The following is a 16,346-nucleotide window of genomic DNA, read 5'->3' on the forward strand; positions in this document are numbered from 1 at the left end:
GCTCGTCTATCAAACATGCTCTTCATCTTATTCTGATACTTTTTCGATTTATACTGAACTTCATCTCTGTTTTCATTTAGTTCAATAATCTAATTTATTCTCCTTGAAAAATCATCAAGTTCATCAGTTGAATCCTACAATAATTTTAAAACAGGGAAGGCCAAGTTAATAGGGAAGATAGAATCTTTCCCTTAGACTAACTGAAAAGGAGATTTTCTAGTAGATCTCTTTGGAGTAATCCTGTTTGCCCACACTGCATAAATTAGATGAGAGTCCCAGCTCTTTTTATGATCTACTAAAGTCTTTTTGATCACCTTTACCAGACTTTTATTTGAGGATTCTGCAAGACCATTACCTTGAGGGTAATATGGAGTTGAATGATGTAACAAAATATGATATTTTTGGCAAAACTCAATCATTTTAACACTAGAAAATGTTGTTGCATTATCAGTAACAATTTGTGTTGGGCAACCAAACCTAGATAAGATATTTTCTTCAATGAATTTGATTACTACTGAATCAATAGCATTTCTTACTGGAATTGCTTCCACCCATTTGGTAAAGTAGTCTGTTGCAGTGAGAATCCATCTATGCTGATTGCTTGAAGTAGGATGAATCTCTCCAATAAAATCTAGTCCCCATTGGAGAAAAGGTGTTGAGACTATTGTTGGGATCAGTGGAAGAGCTGCTAATTTTTTCTTACCAGAAAACATCTGACAAGGGACACAACTTCTGACCTTTTCTCCTACTTGTAAGAACAATGTGGGCCAATAAAACCTTGCCCTTAATATCTTATATGATGTTGCTCTCCAAGCATAATGTCCTCCACAAAATCTTGTGTGAAACTTATCAATGATTTCTTCAGTCTCTGATTTTGTTAAACATAATAAAAAAATATTTAGTGGGTCTTACGAGTATAGATTTGCATTTATGATACAATACTTGAATGCTTTCAATTTCAGAGTTTTACACTGACTTTTGGAGAATGATGTTGGAAACTCAAAATGGATCAAGAAATTTACAATATCCTAATACCAATTTGATAAGAGAAATTTGTCATCAATGTGTAAAGGGATGATCTGATATGAAGGTAAAGGTTCTCGTGGATTATTTTCTTCAGGGTGAAGGGAAGGTTCTTGTGGATTCTTATCATTCAAATTTTGGGAAGGTTCTTCTGGATTCTCCCCTTATGCAAGAAAAAAATGTTCTTGTGGATTCTTCTTATCTGAACTTTGAGGAGGTTCTTGTGGATTCTTCCCTTGTATTTCCAAAACAGGATTGATGGCAAGCACTTTACAGTTGGATTCAGCTAGAAGCTTAGCTAATCCTTAACCTTTGACTAGCCTTGTAGTTTTGATAGTTAGATCAAACTCCAATATTTGAGTGATCCATCTACCTCTCTTCCCATCAGTGTCAGGTTGGGTTAAAACAATCTTGACAGCGCTGTTAGGAACATAAGTAGTAATAGGTGAATGTAGGATATACATCCTGAATGATTTCAGGGCTTGTATAAGGACATAGGCTTGCTTCTCAATTATGTCATACTTCAGCTCGACATCTCTCATAACATTACTAAAAAAGGCTATAGGTTGGTCATGGGAATCTTCATTCTTTTGTAATAAAATAGTAGTAAGGGTTGTTTCATAGGCAAAGGAAAAGATATTGAATGGTTTGGTATAATCAGGACTGGCCAAAGTTGGGGCTTCAAAGATAGCTTTCTTAATTTGGTAAAATGCATACCTGGAAGAGACATTCCATTTAACTTCATGATCCTTTCAGAGCATATCAGTTATGTCTTTCACAATTTCAACATAATTTGGGATGAACCTCCTTAAAAAATTAATCTTGCCTAGAAAATCTTGGATCTGCTTCTTACTTCTAGGTAATGCCAATGTTTTTATTGTAGAAACACGTTTGGGATCAATCACCACTCCTTCCTTTGAGATTATATGGCCTAGCAACTTTACTTATTTGATATCAAAAAGAGACTTTTTAGGATTGAGGGATATTCCAAATTTCCTACACCTATCAGAAACCTTCATCAAGTGCTTTAGATGTTTCTGATCAAAATTAGAAAAAACAGTTATGTCATCAAGATAAATGACTACAAATTTGTTTACATGTCCCAAAAAATCTATGTCCATAGCTCTCTGAAAATTTTCTCCAACATTGGATAAGCGAAGGGCATTCTAGAGTACATAAATGTACCCCAGGGTGTAGTAAAAGTTGTCTTCTCTCTATCTGCTGGATCAACATTTATCTGATTGTAACCTGAAAAACCATCAAGCATGGAAAGTATTTGTGCTCCTGAAACCATCTGAAGTAACTGATCCATTTTGGGTAAAGGGTAATTATCCTTTAATGATGCTTTATTCAAATTCCTAAAGTCCACACAAAGTCTGATTTCCCCATTCTTCTTTCTGACAAGAACTAAATTAGCAACCCAATTAGAGTATCTAAGAGGGAGAATAATTTGGGCATCTAGCATTTTCTTAATTTCCTTTTCTACAGTTGGTAGAAGTGTTGGATTAATCCTCCTAAGTTTCTGTTGAAAAGGTTTTGCTTCTGGTTTTAAAGGAATCTTATGCTATATCAGTGATGTATCACAAGTTTTTAGATCAGCATAGGTCCATGCAAAAACATCCTTGTATTTTTCAAATAACTTAAGGTATTGAGATTTAATTCCGGGATGTAAGGATGCACATATTTTGAGGCTCCTAATGTCATCATTTGTTTCAATGTTTACTTCCTCTATGTCATCTTATGGAGAGATTGACTATGGGTTCCTAAGGATGTCATTTTGATCAAACAATTTTTCTAAAGGAATGAGACCTTTGGGAATAAAATTGTTAGATAGCTGAATGATATCATGATTAGCAATTTTTGAGTTGAAATCTGAATTATCATTTTCATTTGAATTCTCAATTGTTTCTGTTGTATTTTCATCAATTTGTAAAACTGAAAAATGCATCTATAACTCGTAGAAAAGATTTCAACTATTCATCATCTTCAAATATCTGCCAGTATTTTAGGTTATCTGGGATGGATGTTGTGTATTTGACTTGTATTTGATAGAGCGCATTAGTATCATCAGGGATTTTAAATGAACTAGCAAAAACAACTAGGGAATCTACATGAATATTCTGATCCCTTGGGATATAAGTCAAATTAAATGCATTGAAGTAATTTTCAACTGAATCCCAAACCTCATTTCAATAAGATCTAAGACTAGGATGTTTTGTTTGGAAAATATTTCTAACTTGTTTAACAATGAGCTCTGAGTTAGTAAAAGCACTCAGGTTTTGTACTTTTAAGCTCTTGGCTAACTGCAGTCCTAAAAGAAAAGATTCATATTCAGCTACATTGTTTGTAACTTCAAAATCAAGTTTACATGATTGTGTAATGTTTTCTTTTTCCAGTGAGATTAATACTACCCCAGCTCTGTTGGAAATAATACTGAGAGGGGGGTGGAGGGTGGGTGGGTGAATCAGTATTAACAATTTTTCATTTCCATATACAAATTGATATACACTACTTATGTTAATTAAACCTGCGTATATACACAACTGTGTTTAGTGAAAACTGCGTATATCTTGCAGACTTATAATTTAGTTAGTTGGTCTTAATCTATGTATCAGAACCATAAAACAGTAATCAAGTGCAGTAAACAGTACAGGCAATCACACACATGAACACAAGATATAAGGTGGAAACCCAATGTGTGTGAAAACCACCTACTGCAATTCATCTCTATCTTCTTGTTAATAAGAAACTTCTTTTTACAATATTTCTGTACTCGTGCAGTCTTATACTAGTACGCAGGCTTCTACCTGCAGAAGGCTACAACCTTCTCTCGTTCTCTAGCTTCTCCTGGAAGGGAGCTACAACCCCCTTAGCTCTTGTACTAGCTGATGTACTAGTACGTAGGTGCTGACCTACAGAAGACTGCAACCTTCTCTCTTCTTCCAGGGACCATGTTTCATAAATTTTCAGACTAGATCCATAATCATCAAAATATATCTGCATCAATCAATCTCCCTTGCACTAACCAAAATTGAATCAAACAATCACTTCTCTGAATACCGTAACCAGAATACAGTAATAGTACCAAAACCCAACCAGAACCCAAAACACTGCAACAGTAAACAAAAGTAGCTAAAACATATTTTATGAGACGTACGCTACTTCAACATGTAGAACCTACGTGCATAAGCTGCTATATGAAGGCAAACATGTGTATACGTTGTTTTGAATTACCAAACTAGCGTGTATACACGCCTTTGCTATACTGAACCTGGGTACAGATCTGTAAAAGATAATTTACCGTTTTCAACTATTCAGACATCAGTTATACCCAGATCATCAGATTTATAGATCAAGACATGAGCCAAATATAAAAGATCAAAATCACACAAAGATACTTCTCTTCAAGCCTTAAGATCTTGACCCATCAATAGCACTTATCCTTCTTCTAGCGCTCAGGTTCCTCCTTGATTCAGATCCAGCTATGTACCATAACCCAATGACCAATATTCTAGATCTTTCTCTTCATAAGATATTCAATCCTTGAGTACCTTTCCCTCAAAATCTCCTTCCCCTTTTATAGTCTTAGGCCTTACTCAATACCATGGTCCAAAACCACTTAGAACCAATACTTGGGTCCCAATACCTGGGTTCAACACTTCGGACGAGATACCATGGTCCAAAACCATAGCTCCAAATACCAAGAACTAGATACCATGGACTAAAAACAAGTTTTCCCACATGTACGTGCTTTTCCTTACTTGAAAGTGTGTGCGTACGCATACGCTCCTTTTGATCGGTGATCCTACGTGTATACGCGACTTTGTTAAGTGGAACTTGCGTATATATCTTTTTCCTTCATTATGAGCATTTGAACTGTGATCTGTCATCTGAGTGAGTTGCCATCAAGGACAACACCTGTGTCATAATGCCAACAATCTCCCCCTTTGGACTTGATGGCAACCCCAAGTCACTCAAATTCATTATCCCCCTTTGTCATCAAGGACAAAGAGTTATGCTCCCCCTAAGTACATGCTGAAATCTCTGCTCTACTGTGCTGTCTATGCTCCCCCTGACTATAGGCAAGGTCTGCAAAAAGATGTTCTACAAGAAAGAACATGACTCTATACATCATAAATGACCTTCCTATCACCAAAGACTCATACATACATCCATCTCCCAACCAAGTGGAGATGTACAAATATTGACTCATCCACCCAACCAAGTGGGGATACACCAAAAGTTTATACATGATAAAACAAGAAAATTACATTATCCATCCCAGGCATAGTGGGGAACCAAGATAGGTCATTACATGACCTTGATAATAAGAGAAATACATGACATAGAGACCAAATATCTAAGACAAGACTATGATAGTTATCAACAACTATCATCAGCAGCATCTGTCAATCATCATCCAGACCGGCAACCATGATCTCCCTCTGCAACTATTTCACCAAGATCTTCTAAGATAATGCCAACAATGCATTATTAGAAGTATATGCTCCCCCTGAACCTGTGCCAGATGGTCTCTGTTAGACCCATATCAGACTCTTTTCATCTTGAGTCTGGCCCACTGTTTTTCTTCAAATCAACATATACGTGACTGTATCCACAGAAACAGGCGTATGTACGTGGATGCTCTTCATGAAACTCACATACAACCACTTTTCTTTGAAACAGATAAGTGTCAACAGCAAGATGATGCATCAACTACTCCCAGCTTCTGTCTGAGGTATTCAAATATTTCCCTGGGTAGTGGTTTGGTGAATATATCAGCAACTTGTTCCTTGGAGGGAACATACTCCAACTTGACCTTTTGTTCAAGCACTTGTTCCTAGAGAAAACGATATTTGATAGGTATGTGCTTGGTCTTTGAATGCATGAATGGATTCTTTGAAATATTGATTGCACTTGTATTATCACATAAAATGGAGATAGGTAGAGTACAAGTGATTTGGATGTCTTGCAATGTTTGCATCATCCAAAGGAGTTGTGTGCAGCAAGATGCAGCAACCACATATTCTACTTCAGCTGTAGATAATGCAATTGAACTTTGTTTCTTGCTGAACCAAGATACTAATCTGGAACCCATAAAGAATGCACCACCACTAGTGCTTTTTCTGTCATCCACGCTTCCTGCCCAATCTGCATCTATATATGCATGAAGTGTGAGATTTGTATCTCTAGGATACCATAATCCATAGTTTTATGTTCCTTGAAGATATTTGAAAATCCTTTTAACTTCCTGAAGGTGTGCTTCTTTTGGATTTGCTTGAAATCTTCCAACTATTCCCATTGCATGCATGATGTCTGGTCGGGTACCTGTTAGATAGAGCAGACTACCAATCATGGATCTATAGGTTGGTTGATGTACTGCTACTGATTCATCATTTGTGCTGAGGCTGCATCCTGTTACCATAGGGGTACATACTGGTTTTAAATCTTCCATGCCATATTTCTTCAAGATTTGCTTGAGGTACTTGGTTTGTGATCGGAAGATACCGTCTTTGTTTTGTTGGACTTGTAAACCAAGAAAATATGTGAGCTCACCGATTAGGGACATTTCAAATTCTTTCTGCATGACCAAGGGAAAGTTTTGACTCATGGCCTCTTAATTGCTACCAAAGATGATATCATCAACATACACAACAAGTATTAGCAATTTATCATTGTCAATTTTTATATATAGATTGCTATCTGTTGATCCTTTTGAAAAACCTTGTTGATGGAGGTATTTGTCTAGACGATAATACCAAGCCCTTGGAGCCTGTTTAAGACCATAGAGAGCCTTTCTGAGTCTACATACAAGTTTTGGATCATTTCCAAGGATGAATCCATCTGGTTGCTCAATATACACTTCTTCTTCTAAGTCTCCATTTAGAAAGGCAAATTTCACATCCATTTGATATACTTTGAACTTCTGAAAGCTAGAAAGAGCAAGGAACATTCTTATGGCTTCAAGTCTAGCAACTGGTGCAAAAGTTTCTTCAAAGTCTATACCTTCTTGTTGAGCATACCCTTTACAAACAAGTCTGGCCTTGTTTCTAATAACATCTCCATTTTCATTCAGCTTGTTTTTGAATATCCATTTGGTCCCTATGACATTCTTATCATTAGGTCTAGGAACCAATTCCCAGGTGTTATTCTTTTCAATCTGCTCAAGTTCTTCATTCATGCCCTTCACCCATAATTCATCTTTGCATGCTTCACTTACATTTCGTGGTTCGACAAAGGAGAGCAATGCTAGATAGCTTGAAGCTTCTGTAATAGTTCTTCTTGTTTGAACACCTGCCTCTTTCTACGGCAAAATTTTAGTCTTTGGATGGTTCTTCTGGACATACCTGGATGGAGTTTTTTCTTTTACTCTTATCTGTTCTTCTGGTGCCTCATAAGATTCTTCTTCATAATTAGCCTGATCTGATGTTGAAGGATAGTCCTATTCATCTTCAAAATCTTCGGTTTTTATTTGCTTTGGATTGTTGCCTGCTTCATCAACCACCACATCAATACTTTCAACAATCTTTCCATGTCTTTTATTGTAACACTTATATCCTTTACTTCGGGAAGAGTAACCGAGGAGAATGCCTTCATCTTCTCTAGGTTCAAACTTGCCAAGATTTTCATCAGTCCTTTTGATGTTACATTTGCTTCCAAAAACTTTGAAGTATTTTACCGTAGGAGTCTTACCATACCAAAGTTCATGAGGAGTTTGAGTGTTATTTACCCGAACATTTGTTTTGTTGAGAATAGTAATGGTAGAAAATGCAGCTTCACCCCAGAAGGTTGCAGGAGTTCTAGACTCATCAAGCATAGCACAAGCCATTTGTTGAACTGTTCTGTTCATCCTTTCCACTACTCCATTTTGCTTAGGAGTCCTTGCAGTAGAGAATTCCCTTCTTATTTCATGTTCTTCACAAAAGTCGAAAAATTCATCCGAGGTAAATTCCCCTCCTCGATCAGACCTGAGGCATTTGATTCTGTGATCTGATTCATTTTCAACCAAGGCTTTGAAAGCTTTGAACTTTTCGAAAGCTTCGTCTTTATGCTTCAGAAGTCCTATCCAACACATCCTGGAAAAATCGTCAATGAACAATATAAAGTATTCTTCTCCACGAGGTGACTTTTTCCTTGATGGACCACATAAATCAGTATGGACAAGTTCAAGTGGCTTACTAGCTGATCCTTCCTTCTCAGGGAAATGTGTTCTGGTTTTCTTACCAAACTGACATGATTTTCATATTGTATTGTCTAGAATTTTGATGTCAGGAAGATCGTGAACAGCGTGATATTTGCAAGCTTTCCTTATCTGAGGGAAGCTTAGATGCCCCAATCTTCTATGCCATAGCCAATGTTCATCATTCTTGCTTAGATAGCATTGTTGTTGTCCTCCCTTGAGAATGTATAAATTATTTGGAGTTCTTATGCCTTTGATCATTGTTTCTCCTGTATCAAGCTCACGAACAATACATCCATTTGATCGAAATATTACCTCATTTCCTTGATCACACATTTGGCTAACACTCAACAGATTATGCTTTAATCCATCAACATACATAACATTTCTAGCTTTGACTTTTCCTTCAAAAGAACATAACCTTTACCTTTTATGAGTGCAGGGGTGTCATTTCCAAATGAGACCTTCCTTTCCTTTTCTAAGGCACTATATGACTGAAGTTTTTCTTTATCACCTGTCATATGTTTCGAGCATCCACTATTGATGTACCACTGATTCTCTTGTCCTTCTGCATATAAGGCTATACCACATCTTTCTGGTTGTGGTTCTTTCTTTCTCCATGTTTTGGGATCCAATGCAGCTTGCTCCTTCTGAGATGTTTGCCAAAACTTACTACTGCATTCAGAATCTTCATGACCAAAGTTGTTACAAATAGAGCATTATATTTCATTTTCAAGAGCAGAAAAGTTTTTGTAGGTCCTCTTCATGATCCCAGTCACACTCCTTTGATTTTGTGCTTCTCGAGTCATGATGGTCTTGTAGGCAACACATTGAGCAGCTTTGTGTCCAAAGTTATGACATGAAAAACATTGGCCATTAAAGAAATTCCTGCGATTATCAAATTTACCAACCAGGTGATTGTGGTTTCCTTTGACATTCATTCTTGAGGCAAATTGAGAATTATTTACCTGTGGTTGGTTGTAGCTTTTGTTCATCCTTGAAGTAGATTGACCCCGATTTACTTGGTGATCTGCTTTATGCCTTTGCTGATGATTGTCAACCTGTTCACTTCTCCTTGTTGCATCAAGATAACTTTTGGAGGTGGATGGCTTCTGTGCTTGAGATGCTTCTTCAGTATATCCAAGACCTGTCTTGATTAGAGGAGAACGCTTCACTTTGATAATCTCATCTAAAGTTTCAGATCCTTTAGCAAATCTAATATTAAAAGCTTTTGTTTTCTCAATATCTTTTATAAGTCCCACAATTTCACATTCTAACTTTTCATTGTGTTTTTCCCTTTCAGCAAGTTGGAATGTCAAAGTATCTATGATCATACTCTTTTCTTCTAAACAGATTTTAAGTTTAGAAATTTCTTCATAGAGATTATCTTCATCTATAGCATCCAAGAAATCATCATCTTCAAAAGCCATCAAAAGTCTATAATCATTACCATGTTCATCTTCATCACTATTTGAAAGTCCATCACTGTCTTCATGTGTATAATAACTCTTCTTACTTACGTTCTGTTTTCTGTTCCATTTAACTGGTTCCTTACCTTTATCAAGCTTATCTTTATGAGGACATTTGGCTGCATAATGACCGACTCTTCCACAAGAAAAGCATTTGAAAGGTAGCTTACCTCTAAATATTCCAGAACCCCGTTGAAGGTTCTTGACAAGGTTTGATTCTTCCTCTCCTTCTGACGTATGCCCTGACTCATTGTATTCTCCTTTTCCTGAAGCTTTGAATGCGGCTTCTCTCCTGTCTGATGGACCCCCTTTTCTTATTTCGAAAGTAGTTAGGATTCCGTGCAGCTGTGACATGGTGATACTCTAAAGATTCTACTTTTCTTCTATGGCTAAAACTTTTGATTCAAAATGAGAAGACAAAGATCTTAAAACCTTTTCAACTAAAGTAACTTCTTTTATCTCTTCACCCAATTTTTTCATGCGATTAACAATCTCATATATACGTAAGAAATAATTAGCCACACTTTCATCATTATGCATTCTGAGAGTTTCATATTGAATTCTGAGAGATTGTAGTTTTGCACGTTTTACCTGATCGTCTCCTTCATAGCTTAGAATGATCTTGTCCCATATTTCTTTGGCAGTTTTGAGCTGCATAACCTTGACGAATTTTGATTGAGATAGACTCCCCAATAGAGTATTGACAGCCTTTGCATTTGTTTCATACTGCTTTTTACCAGCTGTATTTGTAGGAGTTGCTGATGGAAATGTGTATCCTCCTTCCATGATATCCGAAACTTCTGTACCAAGAGATTGAAGATAGGTTGTGGTTCTTACCTTCCAATAGACACAGTTGCTCCCATCAAAGATTGGTGGCCTGATGGATGCCTCTTTTTCGTAGTTGCTCATGATGATAGATCTTCCTTCAAGCGATCAAACTTCTTCTGAAGAACTTGGCTCTTATTCCAATTGTTGGAAATAATACTTAGAGGGGGGGGGTGAATCAGTATTAACAATTTTTCATTTCCATAAACAAATTGATATACACTACTTTTGTTAATTAAACCTGCGTATATATGCAACTATGTTTAGTGAAAACCGCGTATATCTTGCAGACTTCTAACTTAGCTAGGTGGTCTTAATCTGTGTATCAGAACCATAAAACAGTAATCAAGTGTAGTAAATAGTACAGGCAATCACACACATGAACACAAGATATAAGGTGGAAACCCAATGTGGGTGAAAACCACCTGCTATAATTCGTCTCTATCTTCTTGTTAATAAGAAACTTCTTTTTACAATATTTCTGTACTGGTGCAGTCTTATACTAGTACGCAGGCTTCTACCTGCAGAAGGCTACAACCTTCTCTTGTTCTCCAGCTTCTCCTGGAAGGGAGCTACAACCCCCTTAGTTCTTGTACTAGCTGATGTACTAGTACGTAGGTGTTGACCTACAGAAGGCTACAACATTCTCTCTTCTTCCAGGGACCACGTTTCATAAATTTGCAGACTGGATCCATAATCATCAAAATATATCTACATCAATCAATCTCCCTTGCACTAACCAAAACTGAATCAAACAATCACTTCTCTGAATGCTATAACCAGAATATAGTAATAGTACCAGAACCCAACCAGAACCCAAAACACTGCAACAGTAAACAGAAGTAGCTAAAACATATTTTATGAGACGTACGCTACTTCAATATGTAGAACCTGCGTGCATACGCTGCTATATGAAGGAAAACCTGTGTATACGCTGTTTTGAATTACCGAACCAACGTGTATACGCACCTTTGCTATACTGAACCTGTGTACAGATCTGTAAAAGATAATTTACCCTTTTCAACTATTTAGACATCAGTTATACCCAGATCATCAGATTTACAGATCAAGACATGTGCCAAATATAAAAGATCAAAACCACACAAAGATACTTCTCTTAAAGCCTTAAGATCTTGACCCATCAATAGCACTTATCCTTCTTCTAGCGCTCAGGTTCCTCCTTGATTCAAATCCAGCTATGCACCATAACCCAATGACCAGTATTCTAGATCTTGCTCTTCATAAGATATTCAATCCTTGAGTACCTTTGCTTAATGATCTCCTTCCCCTTTTATAGTCTTAGGCCTTACTCAATACCATGATCCAAAACCACTTAGAACCAATACTTGGTTCCCAATACCTGGGTTCAACACTTCAGACGAGATACCATGGTCCAAAACCATAGCTCCAAATACCAAGAACTAGATACCATGGACTAAAAACACGTTTTCCCACATGTATGCGCTTTTCCTTGAATGAAAGTGGGTGCATACGCATATGCGCCTTTTGATCGGCGATCCCATGTGGATATGCCACTTTGTTAAGTGGAACCTGCGTATATCTCTTTTTCCTTCATTCTGAGCGCTTGAACTGTGATCTGTCATCTGAGTGAGTTGCCATCAAGGACAACACATGTGTCATAGTGCCAAACCTGTGTCATAATTCCAACAAGCTCCTGCTCCATCCTTTGTACAAGAACCATCAAAGAATAACTTCTATACATCAATCTGATTTGGTACAGGTCTTTCAATCACATCTTCAATTTTTGCTTGAGTTTCATGTGTTTGGTTTGAACAAAGTTGGAAACAACAAAAATCTTGATCAATTGCATATATGGGATGGTTTCTTGGCTAATCTGTTTTGCAAACAGTGTGCACAAATCTCACCTCTCTATACAGCCTCAGTTTCTCTCCACCATAAAGTGGAATAGTGGCATAAGACATGTCCATCTGAAGAGTTCCCCCTAATTTGGCACATCAAGACCCCCAAAGGAGCATTCCAAATTTGGGAGGGATATCTGTGACAACTATATCTAATACTACACTTTTTACTGGGATTTGGATGAGAGTGACTACTAACTCCTTAATTAATCCCAGACAAGGCACCCTTTTGGAATCAAAGGTGTACAAATCATGATAGGCTCTAGTTATTTCAAGATTTAAATGATCCATCATAGTGTTTGGCATAATATTATGTGATGCTCCAGAATCAAGCATACAATTGTATAACATAGAATCATTTGTTTTAAGAGTCACATAGAAAGGGGGTACTATTTCATCTACCATATCTGAGCTAGGACCAAAAATAACTGCTAGTTTTTCATCTTGAAGACTAATGATATCACTTTTAGCATCAACCGAGGTGTTTTGTATCCATCTGGAGACTTGATTTTTATATCCATGGTTTTGGAAAGTTCTGAAAGTGGTATAGGGATTTTAACTCTTTCTAACTCCTTTTCAACATTAAATGCAGTTAAAACATTTTTTTCAATTTGAGTAGTATCAGTTGACTAATTTAATGGTCGAATAATAGTTGTTTGAGTTTCAATAGCTTTGGTATGAGGTTCAATTGTTGGAGGTTCCTTAGGGGGTCTTCCAAGACTAGGTCTAGGCCTAAGATCATATCTTTTGTTTAGTTCTGCAATTAGGAATTCAGAGAAGGCATGGTATTTGGAAGCCTGTGAGGGGTCTTGATCTTGTTGAACCTGCTTTTGTTGTGAGAGAGGAATAATAGTAGTCTGACCAAAAGAGGTATCCATATTATTAATATCTTTAGTTATAGTCATAGTATTGTCATGAGGTTGTTGATCATCTATCAATAAATGAATTGGAACCTGTTGATCATTAATAGGCCTTTGAAGAATTTGTAATGGTGGATTTCTTTTGTATTGACCTTGATTTTGATTTTGGGGTCGAGTGACCGATTTTGAACTGTGCTAGGTTGAGTCTCAATCTTGGAAATTCTATTGGACAAATTTCTAAGAAGTAAATCTATTTCATCTATTTTAGAGTCTTTAGTTTTAGTCTTAGAGGAAGTTGAAGCCTCTTGACTCGATTTAAGTTTTCTTTGGGCTTTTTCCTCTTTAGGTTTTAAAGTGGCTGAGGCAGACCTATTTGCTTCCACCTTTATAGCATTAGTTTTCATGTCTTCAAGAGTCCTTGAAGTTATTTCTCTTAACATCACAACAAAGTCACCTTCAAAAGCTTTTGAAAACCTAGATTTAGCTGCTACTATAGTTGGTTTGCAATGAAGGGGCATCTTATGATAAAATTTGTTGAACCTTTTGATAAAATCATAGACAGGTTCACTAAAGTTTCTTTTAAGTTCTTCAAACTCAATCAAGAAGTAAAGAGCATCTTTTTTCACCCCCCATTGATTTTTAAATATATTTGTTAATTCTTCCCAATTTCTAATGGAATTTGCAAGTAAATGCCTAAACCAAGTCCTCACATTTCCCTCAAGAGACTGAAAAAACAACCTCATGTAAACATTTTCTTGTTCTATGTTGATTTTATCTACAAATTCTAGAAAGGCTTGAAGGTGATCCTCAGCCGAGGGACCAGTCTTGAGGGAATACGGCCGGGGTAACCACTAACCAAGCTTTGGATTGCAGGTTCTAGCCCACCTGCAATCAGAGAGGGCTCTCTCTTTCAGTTTTAGCTTTGTTTTTTGTGATCTTAGGCTAGTTATGAGGTGAGGATTTTGTTTACAATTTTGGTTGAATGATGTCTTCCAGTAGCTGAGATGAGGTCTTCAGAAGGTTCAGTCCATTGGGCAATGGAGTCTGTGATTATGGGTTGTTTGAGATATTGAGTAAGATTTGCTAAAACTGCAGGGCCTTATAGATATATCATGAAACAAACTTAAAATTGTGAAGATGAAATATGTCTAGCCAGTGAAAGGCAACTAAGAGTTTTTCACTAAGCTGGTGATGTGAGAAAGAGATATATCACTCAGGAGCAGATTTGAATTCCTGAATAATACTCACTGTGAAATTTTAGTCTGAAGGTGAAGCAATTAAGAATTACACTTTCATAACTAATACTAGAGGAAAACATTCATAACAGCATAGATTGAGTTCAGGGTATTCAATGAACAAATCCTGAAACTATTCTTTTTCTGTGCTATTAAACTGTGAAATATAGAGCATGAACGGATTATGAAAGAACGAAATACATAACAAGAAGGTTCAAGAAACTTATTGTGCCATGAAATATGCAGGAATCCTGTAGCAGTAAGCAATCACACCACAACACATCAAAACAACTCAGAACTTTGGAAATTCCATCAGCTCCCTGTATTAAAAGTCTGAAATTTACAGCATGGGTTCTCTGGAAGAGAAAATCAACCACCCCAGCAAGCTTATGCGAGGGGATATATATACAATCGGTTTTTACAAAATATCTGAAACGCTGAGTCATTTGTTCAATAACTGCGTTCACCAACTTTCAGAAATAGCAGATAAGAAAGTTATTGCTATTCTAAATATACAATGAATACCCTTCAGTTCTGTCAGAAGCCTTTTTGACTTTTGGAGGCCACTGAGTCGGTTGAGCGCTCTGCATTTATTCTGAATGATATGCCTTTAATGTTCTGTCGTGCTGTAGCTTTCTCGGCCTTGTCATCTGCATCTGTCGAGGTTGCTTTAGTGGCCGAATTGGTTTGCTGAGTTGGCTCAGTCCACTCTTTTACAGTCATAGTGGATGTATCACCTGTCTGAACATGATGATTTGTATTTTGATGTAAAAATTTGATGAAAACCTGTTTGTTCACAGCAATGTCTGTATCATGCTGGTCCACCATTCCTGTGTAGGCAACTGATGTCTCAAAATTGTGCCTAGTGTTTCATCTGCCTCAGTATATTTGTAGTAATTAGGAGGCACTTCAAACAGATGTCTGATCTCATTCATGATAAAGAACAAATTTTCTATTCTGTCATAGAGGCTCTGCCCAGATGCAGGCCCTGTTTCCTCTGGGGTACTTGATCCTGCAGTGATCTGATTTGTGGCAAATGTATTTACCCTTTTGGCATAATTTTCATGGGACAACAATCTACCTGCACTGTTTAGTAGGCTGGGAAGGCCTCTGTTATGCAATGCTGTGAATTTCTCTGTGAACTTGTTCACCTCTGTTTGCATTTCCTGGCACCTTCTATCCAATGTTTGTACCAGATTTCTCAAAGTGAGGACCCTCTTTATCAGTAAGATGGTGTCAGTTCTATTGGTGATTCCTATTGCTGCCAGCTGAGGGCCTGTGCGGTTGTTCAGGACATTGATCATCCTATTGGCTATCTCAGGCATAGTGCCTAGAGATGCCCTTGCTCTCTGACTTTCCTTGTGTGCCCTGCCTATGAGGTCCATGTGCTCATGAATGGTTTCTATGTATTGCCATTGGTCTGTTATGGATTGACCAATATTGGCCCACAGGACTTTCTTAATCTCAGCCACCACTTTGTCAAGAGAGAGCTCTTTCTCTAGTTCTTTTATCTTTTTCTCAAGAGCTCTTACTTCCCTTGTTCTTTCAGCTACAGTTTGCTTAGATTTATCATATTTTTCATTAACTGTGGCCAATTTCTCCTTGGCTTCATTTAGCTCTGCCATCTGGGCCTCTAGAACTTGAATCTCCTTCATCATCTTCTGCATATCAAGGCTTGGAGCCTGTTCTGATGTTGTTGCTGGTGCTGATGTTGATGGACCTATTTCAGCTGTCTGTCCTGTGGGAGGAGTGATAATTTGAGGGGGCTCCTCAAGGTTGATCACTGGCTGAGGGGGCTGAGATGTCTGGCCTCCTTCTTTCTGCTGCAGGGCTGCCTGTAATGTAGCCTCTGTTTCTACCAATTTCCCTTCTGT

This window comes from Pinus tabuliformis, chromosome Q (assembly GCF_031772625.1).
Source record: "Pinus tabuliformis cultivar Carrire ecotype Pingquan chromosome Q, CPIR1, whole genome shotgun sequence".
NCBI lineage: Eukaryota > Viridiplantae > Streptophyta > Pinopsida > Pinales > Pinaceae > Pinus > Pinus tabuliformis.